The following is a 26615-nucleotide window of genomic DNA, read 5'->3' as shown; positions in this document are numbered from 1 at the left end:
CAGGACCAGAGCTGAAGGCAGCCGCTTAACCAACTGAGCCACCCAGGTGCCCCTGAAAGTTTATTATCCTTTATATTAAGAATAATAATTCTGGGATGCCTGGGTGGCTCAGTCAGTTGAGTGTCTGCCTTGGGCTCAGGTCATGATCCCAGGGTCCTGGGATGGAGTCCCACGTTGGGCTCTCTGCTCAGCGGAGACCCTGCTTCTCCCTTGGCATGCTGCTCCCCCCGCTTTTGTTCTCTCTTTCTCTCACAAATAAATAAATAAAATCTTTAAAATAAAGAAGAATTCTAGTACTATATTTTTATATTAGTAGGTCTCATGATAGATGGTGATTTTTGCATTACCTTCTTGTTGGCCAGCAATTAAGAAATCTTGACTTTTATTCATTAAACCATTTTATATTGTTTTTGAATTCTAAAAAAAATTTAATACAAATAAAGATTTTCTATGCCATGGATTTTATAACTTTGGTCAATTCATTCAACAATGTTATTTGGCACCTATTATGTCCCAGGCAATACTGTTCCCACAGGAATACAGTGGTATGAAAGACGTCGAAAATCCCTGTTCTTATGAAGCTTACACTCTCTCTAGTAGAGTAGACAGTAAAACAGTTAACAAAAAGACAAAGTAAGATATTTAGTATCTTGGAAATATTAAAGTTTTTTCAGTTAATGATCAGTGGCCCAAGGAGATATATAAAATGAGGGGAGTGGAGTCCAACAGTGGTCGGGCCAGGTACCAGTACTTCATGCTTCATTTAATATGTAATAACTGCAGGGGCACCTGGGTGGCTCAGTCGTTAAGCGTCTGCCTTCGGCTCAGGTCATGATCCCAGGGTCCTGGGATCGAGCCCCACATCGGGCTCCCTGCTCCGCGGGGAAGCCTGCTTCTCCCTCTCCCACTTCCCCTTGCTTGTGTTCCCTCTCACTGTGTCTCTCTCTGTCCTATAAATAAATAAATAAATAAAATCTTTAAAAAAAAAAAAAAATATGTAATAACTGCAATTGTAGATTTTCAAGGACCTAACAAAGCACTGCTATACGTGATGTTGTCCTCCAGTATTTCAATGTTATCCACCCTGTGTTACTTACTTCAGAGACCGTGTGTGGCCTTTCAGCACTAGAATGAGAGTGGGGAGAACGGGCTTTCATTTTCATGCACAAAACCTTAGGATGTAAAAAGAATTTCTTATTCACAAAATGAGGGATTTGTACAAGTCAGGGTTTTTAACCAAGGGACCATAGACTCTTAAAGAGTCTTTGGGTAAAATTCATGGGAACTATTAAATTAAAATGAGAAAAATTACCTTTATTTTCAAAACCTCTAAGTGAAATATTTAGCATTTCCTTCAATAAACTAATAATCATATCAGTACTACTTGAGAACTTTTCACCAACAGAAGTCACAGATCTTTTTGTATTATATTACAGTTGCTATGGATATCCCAAGTTATCATTTATTACCATCACTATGGAGAAATTATAATTACTAGATACAAAGTATGATCATGTCATTAAATGCAATAAAGAAGCACAAACATTACTGCATCAAAATTTGCTTTAAACACCATAATAAAATCAATTTAATGTAATTTGTGTTCTTTCTAATCCTATTTTTTTGTGAAATAAAAGAACAGGATGTTATTAGATGATTCGAGGAAATAAAAATATATCAATATAAAATAGAATATATCTATATACATTCTATTTTAAAATACCAGTCAGGAAGGGACTTTGTAGGAAGTGATATTTGAACTGAAAGCTACAGAATGAGGAGCAGTGAATCATATGAAAAGCAAAGGAGGAGACTCCAGGACAAGGGAACAGCATAGACAAAAGTGTCCAATAGGAAAGAACTTACTTGGTGAATTCTATGGAAGGTAGGAAAAGACAATGACTGTGGCGAAGTCTAGAGTTGTGTGTTTGTCTCTAGCCATGCTCAGCTGCATGGGAGCATGAGCAAAATTGGTGGGTAGATGAATTTGAACAAGGGTTGCAATTTAAGCAAGAATTTGACGCATGAGGAGTGGTGAGGATATATGCTAGGTGTTGATAACAATGATAACCAGGGAAATTAAGCAAAATAAGAACTATGAAAATGTATAAAGGTGGAGAGATAGAAGAAGGTAGTGAGGATGAGGATAATAGGACTAATGATATATAGGTTCTAGTGAGGTCTGAGGATTATTGGAGCTGGATATTAGAAGGAATGAGTAAGAAGTCTATTTTAGTAGTACCAGCAAGAGATGACAATCATTGTTGCCTTAATCAGTTCAAGCTGGTATAACAAATACCATAGACTGGGTGACTTAAACAATAGAAATTTATTTCTTACAGTTCTGGAGGCTGGCAGTCCAAGATCAAGGTGTCAGCAGCATGGAGTTCTGGTGATAGTCCTCTTCCTGGATTGTAGATGGATGCCTTCTTGCTTTACCTTCATATAACAATGAAAGACATCATGCATGTTTCTTCTCCTTCTACTAATCCCATTCGTGATGGCCCCACCTTCATGACCTAAGTACATTGCAAAGGCCCCCACCTCTAAATACCCTCAAACTGGTGATTAGGGCTTCAACATATGAATGGGGAGGACATGGCAACTATGGAGATGCAAAGAAATATATAATTCAAGATACTTTAGTGCTGTTATTGCTAGGACACTGAAAAGGAAGCTCAGGGAAGTTAGGATTTTTTCTTTTGCCACTTTGTTCCCAACTCTTAGAATTGTGCCAAGCACACAGAAAATGCTTGATAAATGTTAACAAATTAAATGAATGGATCATATGCATAAGCAAGATGTAGGATGACTACCGGGTTTCTGAATGGATGAAAATGTTAAATTAAGGAGGAGGGGGTGAAGGAAAGGTTTGTGGTTATTTCTTAAACATGAATATAAAATCATTCATGTTATCATCATCATCTTCTTATCAATAACAGTCTTTTCTGAGTACCTGTTCTAGTAGAAATACCATTATAGGCACTATAAGAAAAAATATATGAGATATATGATTCCTTCTTTTCTAGGGATAAGAGCATGTGGGGGATTTATTGAAATTTAGGCAGGTATGGTAGAAAAGGGCAACAGATTTCTCCCCAGAAAAACCCAAACATTTAAAGAAAATGCAGAAGTGCTTCCAATGTCTCCACTGAAAACTGCTTTGAAATTTGAATCCCATTCCCAGCTAAACTACCAATCAAGTGTGAACAAAAAAATAACAGTTTTAGAATATGAAGACTAAAAAAGTCTTCACATTCTAAAAGGTATTATTTGAAGGTATACTTTAGCAAAGCCAAAAATAATTCAAGTAATCAATTAATTATGAAAAGTCCTTGAGTGCACTTAAAGAAAATCTCTCTGGATTATAGACTTACTAAAGTCTAAGAAGTCTGCCCAATATTGTCTTTTAACAAATATATTATTTTTTTAAAAGATTTTATTTACTTATTTGGCAGAGAGAGAGACAGCAAGAGAGGGAACACAAGCAGGGGGAGTGGGAGAGGGAGAAGCAGGCTTCCTGGGGAGCAGGGAGCCCGAAGCAGGACTCGATCCCAGGACCCTGGGATCATGACCTGAGCTGATGGCAGACGCTTAACCAACTGAACCACCCAAGCGCCCCTAACAAATATATTATTAAGCCATAGGTCAACTTACTGATTTGTTGAAGATAATTACTTCTTACTCTATACACAATTGAGAAACAGAAGAAAAGCAAAGGAAATTAGAAATACCAGGAAAAAGAGACAGTGGAGCTAGAAAGTCATAACCCAAATAATAAGTAAACAAAATGTAACATTACTTTGAGCAAATTAATTAAATAAGGAAAAGATAATGCATTTGGTTTTGATAAAGTTTTCCATTTAAGTGATACAAATATACTAATGTAGATTTCTTTTCCTCTTCAAATCCATTCCCAGTAGTTAGGCAGTCATGCAGGATTTCAATATTTTATATACTTGATATTGAAAAATCCATTTATTTTAATATTAAATAATCAAGTGTCCTTAAGCGTAGAAGACTTACCCCACTAAATTGGAGGTTCTGTCTTACTCACTTCTGTATGAATATCACCAGAGCGATGCCTGCCCTGGCATACAATAGCTGTTAGTAAATATATTTTGTTATAATCATGGGACAGAACATACCCGTCATTCACTTTGATAGACGTTCAAGGCAAGGGGGTGAAGGGAAATACAAAGAAATAATTTGTTGCAAGTATTCCTTGGTAAAATAATAACAACCATAACAAATACATCTAAAAGAAAATGAAGGAACAGGACATATTCCCTGTCCTCATGGAATTCACAGCCCAATTAGAGACCATATATGAATATTTGAAAAATAAAATATGGCAGTTTCTATGATGTTGTCATTAACAAAATATAATAGCAAAAAAAAAAGTCAGTTTACTTGAGAGAGGCTGAGGGGGCTGAGAAAGGAAGACACATGTGATAAACCTTAAAAATGAATAAGAATTCTCAAGGGGGCAGGGGATGGAATGTGGCAATGAAAACAGCATGTCAAGAGGAACATCACAGGAGAACAGCAGTCTTGATGTAGGCGAGGGCCAGACACAAGATAGGAGAGGTAAATGAAGACTAAGTAAGCAAATAGAAGGAGTTTAAACCTTATGCTTTGTCCCTTTACACAGATACAGTTAACAAAACAAAACAAAACCTGTCAACTTCATCATTAAAAGAAATGTTCTCTTGGAAGAAAGGCAACTTGGCAAATGAAGTGAAAGCTCATTTGGAATAAGAGTAAGAATGTAAGAAAGATATGTAGACAGGCGATCATGAAAAGAGGGATCACCTTCCTCAAAATGGTGACTCTAGATGATTCTTCATATAGTAAGAGTTTTACTATAAAGAGCAGCTTTTCTCCTTCCAGCAAAACACAAACTAAACACCAACACATGTATAAAAAATACAAATTATTTAAGAAGGTTGCTTATGGGCCGCAATGGTTCTTGAAACTCAATTTTATTTCCTGTGTTTTTCTTAAACTTCTCTATAATAAGGGGTTAGAGTGCATCCAGGCCTAGTATCTGTTCCCTGCTAACTGCCCTTGTATCACAAGTATAGAAGCTATCACTAAAGCAAAAGAAAGAAAGAAGGAAGGAAGGAAGGAAGGAAGGGAAGAAATAAAGAACAAAAGACCCAACAAAAGAAGAAAAAAATTCAAGTTGATTAATGTACCAGGAATTTATGCACATTGCTATACTTAAGCATTTATTGGCAGAAAAGCAAATATGCATTTTGCTTGCTTTCATTTTCCCAAAGCACAACTTAATTAATGCTGTCATATAGCTTTTGGTAACAGATTCGTACTGTAACTGTCCTCCCACGCCACAAGATCAATGGAACCCTAGAAGCTACAACAGAAAGAAATTAGAACGTGCATCAAATTTGTGAAGCTCATAAAGAAAACACATTTTCCCTTCATGTATTTTTAAAGAGATTCTGGCTTCATTATATCTTGTAAATGGTTTCTCTGTTCAGTACAGCAGATAGAATTGAACTTTGGTGGTATTCCATTTTTCAGAAGAAGAGAATGCCATTCAGTTTTAATAAAGATTTTAGTGGTGATATTATTATGTTTAGGTGCCCAGGTAGTCTGTAGGGGCTTTGTAATATCTGAGAAAGAACCTGGCATATACAATCATTAATTGTCTTATTTTCTTCTTTCCTTACTCCTTAGCATTCAAGAATCACGTCTTATTTCCAGCCTTGAAAGATTAACTTTTTGATCAGTTGTAGCTCAGGCTTTGCTTTCAGTAACATATTGAATTATGTAACAGAAAAAAATAAAAATAATAATTTAGAACAGTATTTATGATTATGTATTCATTTAAATTCATTTAGATCATATAATTTTTAGATGAAAATACTAGTCTTGGAGTCATAACACATAAGTAATTAATTTAACCCAGGACCAAGCTCCCAGTATTGATAGAACTGAATTGTATTTAGAAGAAATACATTCTCCTATAAGGAAACATAGGCAGTAATTTCTTTTATATCAGCCACAGAAACATTTTTCTAGATATGTCTCCTCAGGCAAGGGAAACAAAAGCAAAAATAAACTATTAGGACTACACTAAAATGAGAAGCTTTTGCACTGCAAAGGAAACCATCAACAAAATGACAATGCAACCTACTGAATGGGAGAAGATATTTGTAAATGATACATCCAATAAGGGGTTAGTATCAAAAATATACAAAGAATTTACACAACTCAATACCAAGAACCCCCAAATAATCTAGTTTAAAAATTGGCAGAGGACCTGAACAGACAATTTCCTGAAGATGATATACAAATGGCCAACAAATGAAAAGATGTTCAACATTGCTAATCTCCAGGGAAGTGCAAATCAAAACCACAACGAGATATCACCTTCTACCTGTCAGAATGGCTAGAATAGAAAGACAAGAAATAACAGATGTTAGCAAGGTAGTGGAGAAAAAGGAATGCTCTTGCACTGTTGATGGGCATGCAAATTGGTGCAGGCACTGTGGAAAACATTATGGAAATTCCTAAAAAAATTAAAAATAAAATTACCGTATGACCCAGTAATTCCACTACTGGATATTTACCCAAAGAAAATGAGAGCACTAATTTGAAAAGATATAAGCACCCTATGTTTATTGCAACATTATTTACAATGGTCAAGATATGAAAGCAACCCAAGTGACCATCAATGGATGGATAAAGAAGATATGGTATATATAAAAAATGGAATACACCCAGCCATAAAAAAGAGTGAGATCTTGCCATTTGCAACAATATGGATGGACTTAGAGGGCATTATGCTAAATGAAATAAGTCAGAAAGACAAATATCACATGATTTCACTCATGCGGAATTTAAGGAACAAAACAATCAAAAAGGAAAAAGAGAGATAAATGAAAAAGCAGACTCTTAAATACAGAGAACAAACTGGTGGTTGCCAGAGGGAAGGTGAATGGGGGGATGGGTGAAGTAGATACAGGGGATTAAGAGGTACAAACTTCTAGGGGGGCGGAGCAAGATGGCGGAGGAGTAGGAGACCTGGATTTCGTCTCCTCTCAGGAATTCAGCTGGATAGGGATCAAACCATTCTGAACACCTACAAACTCAACAGGAGATCGAAGAAAATAATAGCAACAACTCTCTGAACAGAAACTTTCTGGAAGGTAGGACGTGCGGAGAAGTGAATCCGAGGCGTTATTCGGGAGGATAGACGGCGGGGGAGGGACCTCCGTTGGCCGCTTCTGGCAAGTGATAGAGCCACGGAGCACAAAATCGGAACTTTTAGAAGTCTGCTCCGCTGAGGGACGTCACTCTGGTGGCGAAGTGGGGGGTGGAACCCTCGCGGGACAGTGTGGTCTCAGGACTCTCAGGGTCACAGAAAGACCGGGGGTGCCTGAGTGCGGCAGAGCTCCCAGGTATCGGAGCAGGGAAGCCGGCTGCAGAGACGGAGCCCAGGCGCGGGCTCTCAGCTCGGGGCTGCCATAAACCGTGATCCGTGGCACAGTCGGGCCACTGCTCCTCCAGCAGGGACCCAACAAGCGGCAGATCCGGGGAGACTCACCTTCTTCCCCCGGGAGGAGAGGTGCGGGAGCGCACCGCAGGGATCTGCTGGGTTTGGAGACTCCACCCGGGGTCGAGTGCCAGATAGAAAGGCGCGGTCACAGGCCGGGTGAGCGCGGAGTGTGGCCAGAGACCGGGGAGACGGGAGTGACTGACTGCTTTTCTCTGGGGGCGCACTGAGGAGCGGGGCCCCGAGTTCTCGGCTCCGCCGGGGCGGAGACTGGGAGGCCGCCATTTTCACTCTCCGCCTCCAAAGCTGTACGGAAAGCTTGCAGGGAACAAAAGCTCCGGAGAGCAAACCCGAGCAGATTACTTAGCCCGGACCGGCAAGGGCGGGGCAATTTTGCCTCCGGCAAAGACATTTGGGAACCACGGCAACAGGCCCCTCCCCCAGAAGATCAGCGAGAACAGCCAGCCAAGACCAAGTTTACCAATCAATGAGAACGGCAGAACTCCAGCGCTAGGGGAATACTGCACATAGAATTCATGGCTTTTTTACCATGATTCTTTAGTCTTTCAAAGTTAATTATTTTTTTTAACTGTCTTTTTTTCTTTTTTCCTTTTTTCTTTTTTTTTGAATTTTTCTTTTTCCCTTTTTCAACCAACATCTTATCAATCCCTTTTTTAAAAAAAAAAACATTTTTATTTTTCATTTTTAAAGTCATATTCTATCCCTTCATAGTAGTTACCCGTATTTTTGGCATATATATATAAGTTGTTCTCTCTTTAAAATCTTGAGATAGTTTCTTCTAACAGATCAAAATATACTCTAAATCTCTAGTGTATGGTTTTTTTCTACTCCCCTGCCCGATCACATTCTCTCCCTTTTTTCTTTCTTTCTTTTTTTTTTTTTAATCCTCTTCTTTCTTTTTTCAAACAACTTATCAAATCCTTTTTTAAAATTTTTTATAATTTCCATCTTTACAGTCATATTCCATCCCTTCATCATATCAACCCTTATTTTTGTACATATATAAGTTTTTCTTTCTTTAAAATTTTGGGAGGGACTTTCTTTTAACAGACCAAAATACACCCAAAATCTAGTGTGTGGCACTGATCTATAATCCAGCCTGATCATATTTGATCACATTCTGTTTTTGTTTTGTTTTGTTTTGTTCTGCTTTTATTTGTTTTTATCTTTATCTTTTTCTTTTTTTCTTTCCTTTTCTTTTTTCTCTCTTTCCCTTTCTTTTCCCACTGCTTCAGGTCTTTTCTGATTTGTTTAGAGTATATTTTCTGGGGACGTTGTTACCCTGCTAGCATTTTGTTCTCTCATTAATCTATTCTCCTCTGCACAAAATGACAAGACGGAAAAAATCACCTCAACAAAAAGAACAAGAGGTAGTACCGACTGCCAGGGACCTACTCAATACGGACATTAGTACGATGTCAGATCTAGAGTTCAGAATCATCACTTTAAAGATACTAGCTGGGCTTGAAAAAAACATGGAAGTTATTAGAGAAACCCTTTCTGGAGAAGTAAAAGAACTAAAATCGAACCAAGTAGAAATCAAAAAGGCTATCAATGAGGTGCAATCAAATATGGGGGCGCTAACTGCTAGGATAAATGAGGCAGAAGAAAGAATCAGTGAGATAGAAGACCAAATGATGGAAAATAAAGAAGCTGAGAAAAAGAGAGATAAACAACTACTGGATCACGAGAGCAGAATTCGAGAGATAAACGATACCATAAGACGAAACAACATTAGAATAATTGGGATCCCAGAAGAAGAAGAAAGAGAGAGAGGGGCAGAAGGTATAATGGAGCAAATTATAGCAGAGAACTTCCCTAATTTGGGGAAGGAAACAGGCATCAAAATCCAGGAAGCACAGAGAACCCCTCTCAAAATCAATAAAAATAGGTCAACACCCCGACATCTAATAGTAAAACTTACGAGTCTCAGAGACAAAGAGAAAATCCTGAAAGCAGCTCGGGAGAAGAGATATATAACCTACAATGGTAGAAACATTAGATTGGCAACAGACTTATCCACAGAGACCTGGCAGGCCAGAAAGGACTGGCAGGACATATTCAGAGCACTAAATGAGAAAAATATGCAGCCAAGAATACTATATCCAGCTAGGCTGTCATTGAAAATTGAAGGAGAGATAAAAAGCTTCCAGGACAAACAAAAACTAAAGGAATTTGCAAACACGAAACCAGCCCTACAACAAATATTGAAAGGGGTCCTCTAAGCAAAGAGAGAGCCTAAAAGCAACATAGACCAGAAAGGAACACAAACAATATACAGTAACAGTCACTTTACAGGCAATACAATGGCACTGAATTCCTATCTTTCAATAGTTACCCTGAATGTAAATGGGCTAAATGCCCCAATCAAAAGACACAGGCTATCAGATTGGATTAAAAAACAAGACCCATCGATATGCTGTCTGCAAGAGACTCATTTTAGACCCAAAGACACCCCCAGATTGAAAGTGAGGGGGTGGAAAACCATTTACCATGCTAATGGACACCAAAAGAAAGCTGGGGTGGCAATCCTTATATCAGACAAATTAGATTTTAAACCAAAGACTGTAATAAGAGATGAGGAAGGACACTATATCCTACTTAAAGGGTCTATCCAACAAGAAGATCTAACAATTGTAAATATCTATGCCCCTAACATGGGAGCAGCCAATTATATAAGGCAATTAATAACAAAAGCAAAGAAACACATCGACAACAATACAATAATAGTGGGGGACTTTAACACCCCCCTCACTGAAATGGACAGATCGTCTAAGCAAAAGATCAACAAGGAAATAAAGACTTTAAATGACACACTGGACCAAATGGACTTCACAGACATATTCAGAACATTCCATCCCAAAGCAACGGAATACACATTCTTCTCTAGTGCCCATGGAACATTCTCCAGAATAGATCACATCCTAGGTCATAAATCAGGTCTCAACCGGTACCAGAAGATTGGGATCATCCCCTGCCTATTTTCAGACCACAATGCTTTGAAACTAGAACTCAATCACAAGAGGAAAGTCAGAAAGAACTCAAATACATGGAGGCTAAAGAGCATCCTACTGAAGAATGAATGGGTCAACCAGGAAATTAAAGAAGAATTAAAAAAATTCATGGAAACCAATGAAAATGAAAACACAACTATTCAAAATCTTTGGGATACAGCAAAGGCAGTCCTAAGAGGAAAGTATATAGCAATACAAGCCTTTCTCAAGAAACAAGAAAGGTCTCAAGTACACAACCTAACCCTACACCTAAAGGAGCTGGAGAAAGAACAGCAAATAAAGCCTAAACCCAGCAGGAGAAGAGAAATAATAAAGATCAGAGCAGAAATCAATGAAATAGAAACCAAAAGAACAGTAGAACAGATCAACGAAACTAGGAGCTGGTTCTTTGAAAGAATTAACAAGATTGATAAGCCCCTGGCCAGACTTATCAAAAAGAAAAGAGAAATGACCCAAATCAACAAAATCATGAATGAAACAGGAGAAATCACAACCAACACCAAAGAAATACAAACAATTATAAGAACATATTATGAGCAACTCTATGCCAGCAAATTAGATAACCTGGAAGTAATGGATGCATTCCTAGAGATGTATCAACTACCAAAACTGAACCAGGAAGAAATAGAAAACCTGAACAGACCTATAACCACTAAGGAAATAGAAGCAGTCATCAAAAATCTCCCAAAACACAAAAGCCCAGGGCCAGATGGCTTCCCAGGGGAATTCTACCAAACATTTCAAGAAGAATTAATACCTATCCTTCTGAAACTGTTCCAAAAAATAGAAATGGAAGGAAAACTTCCAAACTCATTTTATGAGGCCAGCATTACCTTGATCCCAAAACCAGACAAAGACCCCATCAAAAAGGAGAATTACAGACCAATATCCCTGATGAACATGGATGCAAAAATTCTCACCAAAATACTAGCCAATAGGATCCAACAGTACATTAAAAGGATTATTCACCACGACCAAGTCGGATTTATCTCTGGGCTGCAAGGTTGGTTCAACATCCGCAAATCAATCAACGTGATACAATACATTAACAAAAGAAAGAACAAGAATCATATGATCCTCTCAATAGATGCAGAAAAAGCATTTGACAAAGTACAGCATCCTTTCTTGATCAAAACTCTTCAGAGTATAGGGATAGAGGGTACATACCTCAATATCATAAAAGCCATCTATGAAAAACCTACAGCGAATATCATTCTCAATGGGGAAAAACTGAGAGCTTTCCCCCTAAGGTCAGGAACGCGGCAGGGATGTCCACTATCACCACTGCTATTCAACATAGTATTGGAAGTCCTAGCCACAGCAATCAGACAACAAAAAGAAATCAAAGGCATCCAAATTGGCAAAGAAGAAGTCAAACTCTCACTCTTTGCAGATGATATGATACTTTATGTGGAAAATCCCAAAGACTCCACCCCAAAACTGCTAGAACTCATACAGGAATTCAGTAAAGTGGCAGGATATAAAATCAATGCACAGAAGTCAGTGGCATTCCTATACACCAACAACAAGTCAGAAGAAAGAGAAATTAAGGAGTCGATCCCATTTACAATTGCACACAAAACCATAAGATACCTAGGAATAAATCTAACCAAAGAGGCAAAGGATCTGTACTCAGAAAACTATAAAATACTCATGAAAGAAATTGAGGAAGACACAAAGAAATGGAAAAACGTTCCATGCTCATGGATTGGAAGAACAAATATTGTGAAGATGTCAATCCTACCTAGAGCAATCTACACATTCAATGCAATCCCCATCAAAATACCATCCACTTTCTTCAAAGAAATGGAACAAATAATCCTAAAATTTGTATGGAACCAGAAAAGACCCCGAATAGCCAGAGGAATGTTGAAAAAGAAAAGCAAAGCTGGCGGCATCACAATTCCAGACTTCCAGCTCTACTACAAAGCTGTCATCATCAAGACAGTATGGTACTGGCACAAAAACAGACACATAGATCAATGGAACAGAATAGAGAGCCCAGAAATGGACCCTCAACTATATGGTCAACTAATCTTTGACAAAGCAGGAAAGAATGTCCAATGGAAAAAAGACAGTCTCTTCAACAAATGGTGTTGGGAAAATTGGACAGCCACATGCAGAAGAATGAAACTGGACCATTTCCTTACACCACACACAAAAATAGACTCCAAATGGTTGAAAGACCTCAATGTGAGAGAGGAGTCCATCAAAATCCTAAAGGAGAACACAGGCAGCAACCTCTTCGACCTCAGCCACAGCAACTTCTTCCTAGAAACATCGCCAAAGGCAAGGGAAGCAAGGGCAAAAATGAACTATTGGGACTTCATCAAGATAAAAAGCTTTTGCAAAGCAAAGGAAACAGTCAACAAAACCAAAAGACAACTGACAGAATGGGAGAAGATATTTGCAAATGACATATCAGATAAAGGCCTAGTATCCAAAATCTATAAAGAACTCATCAAACTCAACACCAAAAGAACAAAGAATCCAATCAAGAAATGGGCAGAAGACATGAACAGACATTTTTCCAAAGAAGACATCCAAATGGCCAACAGACACATGAAAAAGTGTTCAATATCGCTCGGCATCAGGGAAATCCAAATCAAAACCTCAATGAGATACCACCTCACACCAGTCAGAATGGCTAAAATTAACAAGTCAGGAAAGGACAGATGTTGGCGGGGATGCGGAGAAAGGGGAACCCTCCTACACTGTTGGTGGGAATGCAAGCTGGTGCAGCCACTCTGGAAAACAGTATGGAGGTTCCTCAAAAAGTTGAAAATAGAGCTACCGTATGACCCAGCAATTGCACTACTGGGTATTTACCCCAAAGATACAAAAGTAGGGACCCGAAAGGCTACATGCACCCCGATGTTTATAGCAGCAATGTCCACAATAGCCAAACTGTGGAAAGAGCCAAGATGTCCATCAACAGATGAATGGATAAAGAAGATGTGGTATATATATACAATGGAATATTATGCAGCCATCAAAAGGAATACGATCTTGCCATTTGCAACGACGTGGATGGAACTGGAGGGTATTATGCTGAGCGAAATAAGTCAAACAGAGAAAGACATGTATCATATGACCTCACTGATATGAGGAATTCTTAATCTCAGGAAACAAACTGAGGGTTGCTGGAGTGGGGGGTGGGGTGAGAGGGATGGGGTGACTGGGTGATGGACACTGGGGAGGGTATGTGTTCTGGTAAGCGCTGTGAATTGTGCAAGACTGTTGAATCTCAGATCTGTACCTCTGAAACAAATAATGCAATATATGTTAAGAAGGAAAAAAGAAGAAGAAGAATGTAGCAGGAGGGGAAGAATGAAGGGGGGGGGAATCGGAGGGGGAGAAGAACCATGAGAGACAATTGACTCTGAAAAATAAACTGAGGGTTCTAGAGGGGAGGGGGTTGGGAGGATGGGTTAGCCTGGTGATGGGTATTGAGGAGGGCACGTTCTGCATGGAGCACTGGGTGTTATGCACAAACAATGAATCATGGAACACTATATCTAAAACTAATGATGTAATGTATGGGGATTAACATAACAATAAAAAAATTAAAAAAAAAAAAAAAAGAGGTACAAACTTCTAGTTAACAAAATAAATCACAGAGATGAAAAGTACCGAATAGGGAATATAGTCAATAACGTGGTAATAACTTTGGTGACAGATGGTGACGGCACTTGTGGTGAGCACTAAATACTGTTTAGAATTGTTGAATCATTATGGTTTCACCTGAAACTAATATGAACTGTATGTTCATTATGCTTAAATTAAAAAATACTGTTTCATGCAAATTTAAAAAAATGAATCGCTCTCGTTCCATATGTAGCTATTTATTGCACAACATATTCCTTCTGATTTTCTACTTTAGGTATTTATTATTTGCTTTTCCTAGATTAAGTCATTTCAAAATAAAATAATTAGTTGAAAACTGAATAATTAATTGCAAAAATCTATTTGTTCAATGTTGATCTTAATATTTTATAATATTGGCAGCAAGTACTATTTAAAAACAAATTTATCTTTTTGGAATCTTTGAAAAAATATTGGGCCCAGGGACGCCTGGATAGCTCAGTCTGTTTCTCGATGGACTCTTGGTTTTCTGCTCAGGTCATGATCTCAGGGTCATGGGATGGAGCCCAGGCTCTGCACTCAGCAGGGAGCCTGCTTAAGATTCTCTCTCTCCCTCTCCCTTTGCCCCTCCCCCCCTGTGCTCTCTCTCTCCCTCTCTTCTCTAAGATAAATAAATCTTTAAAAAAATGTTGGGCCCAATATTCTTAGACTTATTGAAAAAGTTTTTGATTTAAAAAAATGCTTGAAACAGTATATAATTTTTCATACCTAAAATTGTTGATATTTCAACAACTCTTCTGAAAGATTTGATTTGTTGTAAGATTTCTTGGATTGGTTGGATAATCTAGCATTACATAAATGTTCCTCCAAACACTGTATCCATTGTTGTAAGATTTCTTGGATCAGTTGCAGATTTTTGTAAGATTTCTTGGATTGGTTGGATAATCTAGCATTACATAAATGTTCCTCCAGACATAGTTTAATATTTTGGAGTCACAAGAATAATTGCATTATATGTTCATTTTTTTTTTTTTTTTACTGTTGTGATCACAGCTAGATTTGTAAACCCTGGTTTCCTTATTCAATGATTAATTTTAGCGAGCTGTAGGATTTTCAATAATAGATTTTATGACTTTGTATCTACATATTCTGTACAGACTATTAAATTAGTTTTAATTCATGATGGCAGTATAATTTAGAAAGGAAAAGAGGTTCATTAACTTTTTTACTACCAATTTAAGATTTAGTTTCTTTATTTCCCTTCTATTCTAAGTAATGATGCACAACTTCAAGATAGTGTGCTAAAGTGATTTTGGTTATTTTGGAACAACATTTTAAGAATTTAATATCATCAATGCATTTATAATATTTCTAGGCTCTCTGCAACATGGATGAAAATATTGACTTTTTTTTCTGCAGGGAGTTATAAAAGAGTCACTATTAAAAATGATCAGAAAATTATGTGATCTTGATTAATTCTAGTTACTATTAATTTAATATATGAAAATATTTTGTCAGAGCAATGGAATTCAACTTTTTATAGTTGAGTGTGAATAGGAAAAATGATATCAATAATATAATGAAAAATTATATTGGGTTAAGGCATTATACAATTGCATTATTGTATTACTTCATTATTGCATGCAATTAAAAATTGATACTCAAATATCCCAATGGCTAAATTCCTCTCTTTTCTGAAACTGTGTGAATGCAATTGATAAAATCCTGATTCTTCTGAGCACAATAAAACACAGGAAGAAAACGTTTTTTCAGCTAAGTCTTTTTTCCACAATCATGATACATATATACATATATATGTGTATATATACACACACACATATGAGATACACATATATATATGTAGACAGAAAACACAGCTCTTAATGATCTGGAATTATTTAATAGATATATTTAAGAAATATAATAATATATAATATAATAATATCAAAATTTAATCAAAATTTAATGACTATAAGTGCCCATTTAGTTTTTCCTATGTTGTTCACCAAATCTCTTCATATGATATGCTAACACTTCACTCAAAGACTATCAGGGATAGTCAAAAAGAACTAGTTGCTTAGCTGAGGAGAAGAGATTGAATTACTTTTGGCAGGATTAGTAGGCTACCCAAAATCTTAGCAATAGGTCAAAATTTTAGCAGAAAAACTCTTTACCTCTTTAATGTAATTTTAGGTGGAGTGCAATTATAGTATTGCTAACATAGTCCCTTTTCACTGCATATGAGGCCTCTACTATCATTTTCTGTCAATTTGTGTTTTCTTAAAAGTGCTTCCAAGCACATGCGTGTGTGTGTGTGTGTGCACACACACACATACCTATACATGTCAAGGATTTAGGTTAGGGATTAGCTATTCCGAAGTATTTCATATATACCAAAGAATGTTGCCATAACCTAGGCTTTTGCTGTCATATGGTTAACGTGGAAGTTGCATAAAATAGAGGGTAGTTTGTAATAACACATAAAATGACATTTAATGGATGTCTGAATCTCAATTCGTGCCCAATCTCAGCTGGAAATTCAGAGAGAAGTCTTTCCTAGGAAACCTTGAAATAAATAAAGAAAAGGCTGGAGATGGTACGACCATAAATTGGGATGAGTTGAACTTGATAATCTATATTTCTTTTACTAATGGGGGCAGCATGTACTAATGGCACTTTGTAAGTAAACACATACCGTATTCCAGGCACTTTAATCAACTCTTCACATGCATTACCTCTTTTAATCCTCACAGCAACCTCACAAGGTAATTATTATGATTATACCCATTTTACACTTCAGAATATTGAGGCAGAACAGGTAAGTACCAATCATTTATAATGCCTGGAAGTGCCATTCGCATTCTTAAGAATAAATATTCAATAGAATGTGAATTTTACCTGTTGGTATTGCACAAAGCGCACCCTACAAAGATGACGGATGGTAAGATAAAGGAACTGGAGCTGAATCTGTGTAACTGAAGTGTTGAGTCTGTGTTCTTAAATATTTCACCCACCCATCCTAGGAAATAGTACTATTCTAGGAATCCAATTTTATTTTTTTCACTTAATTGTTTTTATTCAAAATTTTATTGATCATATGAAACCTATCAATGTCGGTTTGATTGGTTTTAACTAACTACTGTTAGTTAAAAACACTACAGTTTTTTCTTTCCTAGTACAACCACTGTGATTATTGCTAAAGGATCTCAGGGTCTGTCCATTCAAACACCAGCCCACTAGATTTATTCTAGTAAATTATAGCTCTTCCTCCATACTATTTTGGGCATCAATTTCATGAAAAAAATTAAATATTGGAAAAAATTACTGATTATATTTCCCAGATTTTAGAAAGCTTCTTACAAAACACTGTACAGATCCATAATTCATAGCTCATTGTACATGATTTTCATAACCAGTCTTAGAATTTTGTGCAATAGACCTTGACCAGGAAGAGCAATATCTCTTAAAAATACTATTTCTTGGGGTGCCTGGGTGGCTCAGTCAGTTAAGTGTCCAACTCTTGATTTCTGCTTAGGTCATGACCTCATGGTCATGAGATGGAGCCCTGCTTTAGGCTCCATGCTTATTTCCCTCTGCCCCTTCCCCACCCCACCCCACCCCCACCCCTCACACACGTGCACTCTCTCTCAAATAAATAAATCTTTAAAAAAATATGTTTCTCATGGAAAAGAAATTTAAGTGTAATTATTTTTACTTATGCCTTCTTTTTAAGGAACTCACCTGCTAAGTTTTTGGGAGCTGATAAGGTACATGATATCATAAGGACAAAATAAACAGAATTCTTTATGAAAAAAAGATTCTAAATAGTATTCTAGAAAGCTGTTCTTGGAGGTCTCTGTTAACCATTTTTTTTCTGTGCTTGTTAATGTATTAAAAAAAAATTTTTTTTTGAGAGGGACCATTGACTATGGGGATAATTTCACCTCACTTTTCCATGTATTCAGCCACAAATTCTCACTAGACACTTCAAATTCCACAATAAAATCTTAATCATAACCTCAGATCTGGTTCATTAAGACATAAATATACACTTACCTGCAAAACAAAGAATTGTTATGGTCTACATGCTTTCCAGAGAACATGTCACTATCTTGTTGAAACTCAACTTCTTTCAATCATTTGAGAAAAAAAATATTATAGGAAGATAACCTAAAAGACAAGTTCTTTTCAAAAACTGTGAAACATCATAATGTCATTGTAATATTCTTGTTGGGAATGGCTTCATTTGAAAAATACATTAATAGTTTACAATATCATTAAAGTTCACTCTGATGTTCATAAGATTTTAATGAATAAACATTAGCATTAGTTGGTTGATTCAGATGTGTCACTCAGCTGGCCTAGAAGAGCATGACTTATTTATGAGACTGAAAATCTCCATCATGATAGAGTATTATTTATCTAGCACTGAAATCTGAAAAGAGAAAAATATTATCGATAGAGACTTGAATTTAAAAAGAAAAGATCATAAGTACTAGAAGAATTACAAAGAGGGCCAATAAAAATTTAGGAAAGCTGTTTTATTATTTGAAGCTGACATAAATAATATACCTAATTAATTTAGCAACTCTTGGTAATTGTTACAAATATACATTCATATCAACAGCAACACAAATGTATATGGGACAGATACTTCCAATTGCTCAATATTTACTGAATAGTAGATATTTGGTAATGGATTGAATTTTGCTTGAGATGTCAATGTCTTGCTTAAAAAAAAACAAAATTACTTCTTGACCTCTTTAAAATAGGGGTGGTTATATGATATATTCCTGGATTAATAAGGCATAAGGTGATTTATCCTAAGAAAGCACCCCCTCTTCCTGCTTACTGCCCCTTCCTCCTGTATGCCTGTGGTTAAGCACCATGGTTAGAGTTGGAACAACCATTTTGTGCTCTTAAGGATGAAAGTTAGAAGATATAGGTAACAGGGCAGCTCAAAACAGTCCTAACTGACATGGTACACAAAGGAAAACCAGAAAAGAGTAGAACCCTGAGCAAATTATATCAACTTGGGGGGTAATATCAGTGGATTCTGTCTTGCTAGACTGTGTAATACTGTGGAAAGGCTGATTCGGGGCCTTCGGTTCTTCCATATACAAGTAGAACAGCACTTGACAAGATAGTGTACTTCTCCAGGACTTTTATTATGTCTAAAATCAAGAAGTTAACTTCAATAATTTGTTTTCAACTGAGGAGATGGAAGGTCAAAATTTCGAGATTGTACTTTTATATTGCATATGTATTATTATGTTTTTTTTACTACAAAGATAAATTATGGACACTAAAGCTTGACAGCCTCTATACCAGTTTGAATAGGAAAACATATTCAGTTGCATAGTGATTTTCAATAAAAAACCCCACAAATATCCTATGGAAAAGTTATCATATTCTTTGAGGGGGCATCACATTTGTAAATTTATCAAAAGAAGATGTGGCTTATAGTAGTACATTGAACCATCATTCTAACTGATTTTTAAGAGGCTTTTAAAGTTCTATCATTTTGTGATTAATGATCAATATCACAATGCAGTTGGTAATGGAGCTGGAAAATCCTCGATTTCAAGCCCAAAGTTATTTCTTTTGTCTGGTGTATTTATGTATTTATTTATAATAAACATAAATATAGGCCTTTATTTATAATTGGATTCAGAAAATACTGTGAATATGTGAAAATTTGGAAATCATTCCCTGCAAATTTAAATAAGGATTTTCTCTGATTCTCATTGCCTCTTCAATTTTACAGACCTGGAATGGTATATATTTGTTTAAGAACTCAGAAGTAAACTAATATAAAAGTTGGGACCCTGGATTCTTTATTGCTATGACCTTGCATTTCTACATGAAAGTGCTTCTTTATGTGTTTTTCAATATACTCTCAAAATTTTATAGCCCAATCTAATAACTGTCACAGAAGTCTTAGAGGAAATATGGACATATATAACCAGCAATCTGGAATAGTGGCTTTGATTTCAGATGAGCTTCAAAAGCCCTTTAGTTCACATGTAAACATTCTGTAGTGCATGATGTAACTTCTCTCAACTTCACAGTAAATATCCATGAAAACATACAAAAAGACTAAAATGCCAAAAACAGAAAAAAACAGAGTAAGCTAAATGTAAGCAAAAACTATTTGGTAAAGTCCAGAGGTCAATTCCTACTTAATGCATTGTCCATGGTGATGTGTTGAAAAATACAACCTTGGAATACTCATTACTCCTCAATCCTCTGAATTAGAACACTGCAGGGAACCATCTTTCTCCTTACCTCCCACCCCCTCCCTGAATTAAAAAAAAAGAAAGAAAGAAAGAGGAAGATTGAAAAGCATCCTAACCTCAGCACTATCTTGTTGCCCTCCTCTCTCACTCTATGACATACAAAATTGTCACTCATATTTCCAAATGCCCAGGGACTATTTTTGGAGATAGATTCTATCTCTCCCTTCCGCTCCCATTAGCTTTTTTCTGCCTCCATCCCTTCAATGATACAACACCCAGTAGGTGACATGGCAGGAAGTGGGATATGATGTATAGAAACACATTGAAATGTGTGTTGCTAAATTGCTGAAGAAAAAAACATTGTTGTCAGGAAGGATAGGAAGAGCACCAGAAGTGCTGTGTGCTTTGGGGTAGTGTTTCCTATCTTTATTCTTGTAGTATAAGCCCTGACAGTTGGTTTTTCTTTTTTGTAATCCAAGTGCCTGACTTAAGCTTTATTGCTGAGGCATCCACTTAAATAAATGCATTGCCAGTCACACAACTATATGGATAAAGAACCACCTGCACCTGCCTCCCAGGCTCCTTTGTTTTAGAGATCTTGGTTGATTTTGATAACTGACCATTTGGCCTTCCCCCCCCCCACCCCGCCCCCCTTTTTTTTTTCTCTTCTGTGCTTTAAATTCCCTCTCTTATGTTTAAAATTCACCAATAAAGATTGATCCTGCAAAACCCTAGGCCCCCACCCTTGACCCCAATAAAAGCAGAACCACAGGCTTATGCACTCTTTCTTTCTATTTGAGACTTCAGTATGTGGCCCCAGGTGTGCTGTGTAATTTCCAGGACTTGTAAGTAATAAACCATGTCTCTTTTAAAGTTTCCTGGCAGTAATTGTTAAGGGCATCTTGCAACCATCGTAAGAACCACAAGGGCCAGTCCAGCCACAAAACTCGTTATTGAGATGCTGAGACTAGCACAAAACAATTCAATAGTAAAGGACACAGAATTTCCCAGGTCAGAGAACCTGCATGAGGTTGAACCTCAGTCCAGCAGCCCTACTTCAATAAATCTCTACTGGATACCACAAAGTGAATTAGGATCCTTGTGCATCAACCTGGCTTCTTGGTCTAGGTCTGAGGATGTGTATAGTAACCTAGAGCAAAACAAATACACAGTGAAGGGGATGCAAGTCTCAGATCCATCAGGGTATCTCAAAAAATTAAAAATAAAAATGTCATATGACCCAGTAATTCTACTACTGGGTATTGAAAATGAAAACACTAGTCCAAAAAGATAGATGCACCCGTATGTTTATTGAAGCATTATTTATAATAGCCAAGAAATGGAAACAACTGAAGTGTCCATTGACAGATAAATGGATAAAGAAGATATGTATATTATGCATATACATAATGGAATATTACTCACCTATAAAAAGGATGAGATCTTACCATTTGTGACAACATGGATAGACCTATAAAGTACTATGCTAAGTGAAATAAGTCAGGGAGAGAAAGAAAAATACCATATGATTTCACTTATATGTGGAAACTTAAAAAAAAATGAATAAACAAAAACAGACTCTTAAATATGGAGAACAAGCTGGTGGCTGCCAGAGGGGAGGTGGGTGGGAGGGTGGGTGAAATAGATAAAGGGTAGTACAAGGTACAAACTTCCAGTTATATAATAAATAAGTCATGTAGATGAGAAGTATAGCATAGGGAATATAGTCTATAATATTGTAATAATGTTGTATGGTGACAGATGGTAACTGTAAGTATTGTGGTGAGCATTGAGTAGAATCGTCCAGTCAATATGCTGTATACCTGAAACTAATAGGACACTTTATACTAATTGTATTTCAATATTGTTTTTAAGAAGGAGGAGGGGGAGGAGGGAGGAAAGAAAATCTCTATTCTACCAAATACTAGACAGACTCATCATACCCCATTTAAGGGTAGCTGAATATTCAACAGACAAAGCAAATAAGCAAACAAATGAAATGAGGTCTTAGAAAAGGCAAGAATTGTCATGAAGAATGAGAGTAAGAACTGAAGTTTGAAAATTATTTTCTGAAAGAAAGAGGACATTCAGAACATCGATTTAGAACATCAGGTGCATGTTCTTGGCAAGATATGGAAAAGAAACATGAACAATAGCAGAGACAAGGCTGAAAGTTGGTCACTCAACCAATATTTATTGTGAGGTAGGAAGCAGACACATGCACAAAACTCAATTTCAAAAATTCCAGAATTATTTTCAAAAAAAGAAGAATGTAAAGTATGCACCTGTTGTTAAGGAGCACCATTGACGCTGCAGAATGTCAGTGCTGAGGAGTTGTAAACAGAACAGATGAAAATATAAAAGCAAGGGAAGAAAATGGAACTAAGAGTAGTTTTAGCCTAAATAATGGGAAAGTAAAATAAAGAAAATAAACAAAAATTCTCAGCTAAAATAGAACAAATTAAAAGAGAAACCATCTCTGTAGGAAAAGAAAAGAGGGAGAAAGCACAAGTCTATGAAGGGCCACTGTAATTCTTAAAAATAGAAACAAAGCTCACATACCCTAATAATTTCCTCTCTGAATTTCCAGGCTATTAAAGCAAATACATCACCTAAAGAGATATTCCAACTGTACTGGTCTCTAATCTAGAACTTTCTGCTCAGCATCCCATTGCTTGTTCCCATGAACAAGTGCTTCGTCATGGCTTGCTTTCATTTTACAAAGAGAACAGAGGGCCTAAGGACCTAAAAGACGAGACTAATTAGTCAGCAGCAGAGCTGAGATTACATGCCTGATTTAGAATACCAGTTTAGAAATCTTTTCAAACATGCAATCCTTTCTTACTTGTTTACTACACATCTGTTCAGCAAGCACTTTTGTACATGGAATCTACTTCAATACAGCTGATTTTTTTAAAAAAAAACAAAAAGTATAAAGGAAGAAGAAGGAGAATAGCATTTAATAGGCAGTGGAAGAAGAAAAAAAGACAACTCTGCCCACCTCTGTTATTTTTTTATTCAGTGAGAGTTTTCCATACAGGCAGCCTGAACGTTGCTTGTATGCTCAGAAAATTTCAAGTGACATGTCTAATTTGTTTTAGCCCTTGGATCATAAGAACTATTGGTTAAAAAATTGTGATTGGCAGTGTACTTACTTCTTATTAATAAAGTCCTTAAAGTATGCACCATAAGATTTCTGTTATTCAATTTGAAAGAATTATTTCTAAAGAAATATTTCCATACACTCCACTCTGAACACCAATGAATGATCTGAAACATTATACAAATTACAAACTGCCTACCACAGTTTCTTGTATGTAGTTAATGTTTAACAATCATGTACTTGATTTTCATTTTTGTTTTAGTAGATGAAATGTCTTGTGACATACCCAATTCACTGTTTAAAAAGTGGTATCTTTTGGGGGAAAACTAGGGGAAACTAAGAAGAGCCTTTGAGGGATACTCTCTCCATATCCTAAAAGGACGCCTTCAACTATTCACTGTTTTCCAGATGCAGTGAAATAATGGACCATATTTTTGCTGCCTTAAATGTGTGAATAGTAACACATTATAACTACTGTTAATTTATTTATTTTTCATCTCTTCCATCTAATGAAAATCATGGAGCTCCCACATAGGTGATTTGCCATAGAGTTTGTCTTTGTGAAAGCAATAGATGTTAGAATCTTAGAGAAAAACAAACCAAAAAAAAAAAAAAACAAAACACTTTTATCTCTGGTAAGAATGAGAAGAAACTGTCATTTGTTTCATGATTTTTTTCATAAAAATTTCTGCTCTATTCAAAGTTTACTTTCTCATTCTAATAAAAGAGAATCAGCATGCACTGAAATGTATTAATAGCAATAGTAAGATATAAGGACAATTTGACATTTTTTCTATCTGGTTCCTACTCCCTTATTCCTTATTTTGGTTTTTTTCTTTGTATTTTTTTCTTTTTACAAAGAGGATTTTTGTTAAGTAAATAGAAAAGAGCAAGTGTTTAAAAATTAAAGCCAATATTTTCACTGTATTGTATTTTTTTAAGTTTATCATAATACATTGTTTTAATAATCCTGGACAATCAAAAACTTGAAAATAAAACATCTTTACTCTTAAGAGTGAAGATGATACAAAAATTTCTTCTGTGATAAATTTTAAAAGTAGATTTTAGATGACTAGGTATAGCATGATCCCATTTTATAAAATAAAAACTGTTCCCCACATAAACAAACATGCATATGCATTAATTTGTATACATAGACATTTGATTATGCATATAGGATCTATATAATCATAGGACAAATTCCATGAATCACTTTTTACCCTTACCTTAAAAGCCAACATATTCACCTAATTTCCCTCTCACCTGGTTCCTCATTTTTGTTTTCATTTGCTTGTTTCTCTACTTCCAGTCCTCTAAACTTCAAGTTCAGCCAAAGATTTGTTCTTAAATCTATTCTCATTTCATCTACAATCACTTCCTTGGTGATTTCATCCATTCTTTATCTTTAAATATACCTATATGCTGATGACCCTTAGACTTATATCTGTATTTTGGATCTCTTCCCTGACTCCAAATTCATATCCAACTGCTTACTCACATCTCCACTTAAATAATTATCTCTAAGGTGACATGTCTAAAATTGAACTTCTCTGGGGCGCCTGGTTGGCTCACTTGGTTAAGCCACTGTCTTTGGCTCAGGTCATGATCCCAGAGTCCTGGGATGTATCCCCGCATCGGATCGGGCTCCCTGCTCCTCGGGGAGCCTACTTCTCCCTCTCCCTCTGCCTGCCACTCCCCCTGCTTGTGCGCTCTCTCTCTGTGTCAAATAAATAAAATCTTTAAAAATAAATAAATAAAAATAAAATTGAACTTCTGGTTCTTACATCATCCCAAACTTGTTCTAACAATCCCCCATCTCACTTTATGACAACTCTGTCTTTCCAGTTCCTTAAGGTTAAAATTTGGGGGCATCCTTGAATCTATTCTTTGTTCCATCTAAACCAATTGTCCCACATCTACACCATTAGCAAATCCTGCTGGCCTTACCTTCAAATCATACTGAAAATCCAATCACAGTAATCCCTTGTCATCATCTGTGATTTTCCTCTCCCACAGTTTCCCTGACCAGCAGTCAACCACAGTTTGGAAGCAGATGGTCCTCCTGGTGAATCATCAGAAGGTCAATAGTGGCCTAATGTTATGTCACAATGCCTGCGTCATTTACCCCACTTCATCTCATCACGGAGGCATTTTATCATCTCACATCATCACAAGAAGGCTGAGTATAGTGCAATAAGATATTTAGAGAGAGAGAGAGAAAGACCACATTCATATAACTTTTATTATATTGTCGTAATTATTCTATTTTATTACCAGTTATTGTTGTTAATCTCTTACTGTGCCCAATTTGTAAATTAAACTTCATCATAGGTATTTTATGCAGAGGAAAAAAGAAATAGTATATATATGGTCCAGTACTGTCTGGGGTTTCAGGCATCCTGGGGGGTCTTGGAACGCATCCCCCTATAGATACAGAGGGAGGGGACTACTGTCCTAGGATTTCCAGGACTACACTAGTACAAACCTATTTCTGAATTATGGCAAGACTTTCTTGTCTTCCTGAGTCATGCTTTACCCCTTCGGTGTGTTTTCAACACAGCCAGCATGACCCTTTAAAGCCAGACTCACTCTTTTTTAAAAATACTCCTATATTTTTTTTCATCTTAGAGCAAAAATCAAAGTACTTACTATGGCATATATCCTTGCTCCCTCCCCATACCCACCTGGTAATAACATCATTTCCTTTTTATCTTTCCTTCTAGTTTCACACAAATCTTCTTACTGTCTTCAAACCTTCTAGTCATATTCTCAGTTCAGAGGCTTTGCTCTTGTTATTCCTTCTGCCTGGAATGTTCTTTTCCAGAGATCTGCATGGCTTGACTTATCAATTCCTCTATAAAGTTTTCCCAGCCCCCCAACCTAAGATTTTAGTATGGACTCCCCTAACACTTCCTATCCCCATCCTAATGTCACTTTTCTCTTTACCACTTATCATTATATTTTTTTCACTTAATTTTTTATGTATGCTTTTCCAGTCAAAATATAAGCTTCATGAAGGAAGATAAATTTGTTTTTCTCTTATGGATTCTGGGTGCCTACAATAGTTCCTGGCACATGGTAGGTGTTTGGTGAATAATAATTATTTTCTCCGGGCAATAGATTGGACA

The 26615-nt window shown here is 36.5% G+C and overlaps 1 long non-coding RNA gene across 10 annotated transcripts in view; it reads right to left on the bottom strand.

The window, feature by feature from the left end:
- Positions 1-26615, bottom strand: part of LOC118548070 (uncharacterized) — a 211978-nt gene that overhangs the window by 175588 nt on the left and 9775 nt on the right. For all 10 annotated transcript variants that reach the window (XR_004923431.2, XR_004923436.2, XR_004923432.2 and 7 more), the window contains exon 2: positions 2341-2439. This is a non-coding gene — a long non-coding RNA (uncharacterized LOC118548070). The remainder of the gene's footprint in view (positions 1-2340; positions 2440-26615) is intronic.

Source organism: Halichoerus grypus, chromosome 6 (genome assembly GCF_964656455.1).
Source record: "Halichoerus grypus chromosome 6, mHalGry1.hap1.1, whole genome shotgun sequence".
Lineage (NCBI taxonomy): Eukaryota > Metazoa > Chordata > Mammalia > Carnivora > Phocidae > Halichoerus > Halichoerus grypus.
Note: the sequence above shows the minus strand (reverse complement) of the source record. Positions and strands in the feature narration are given on the sequence as shown.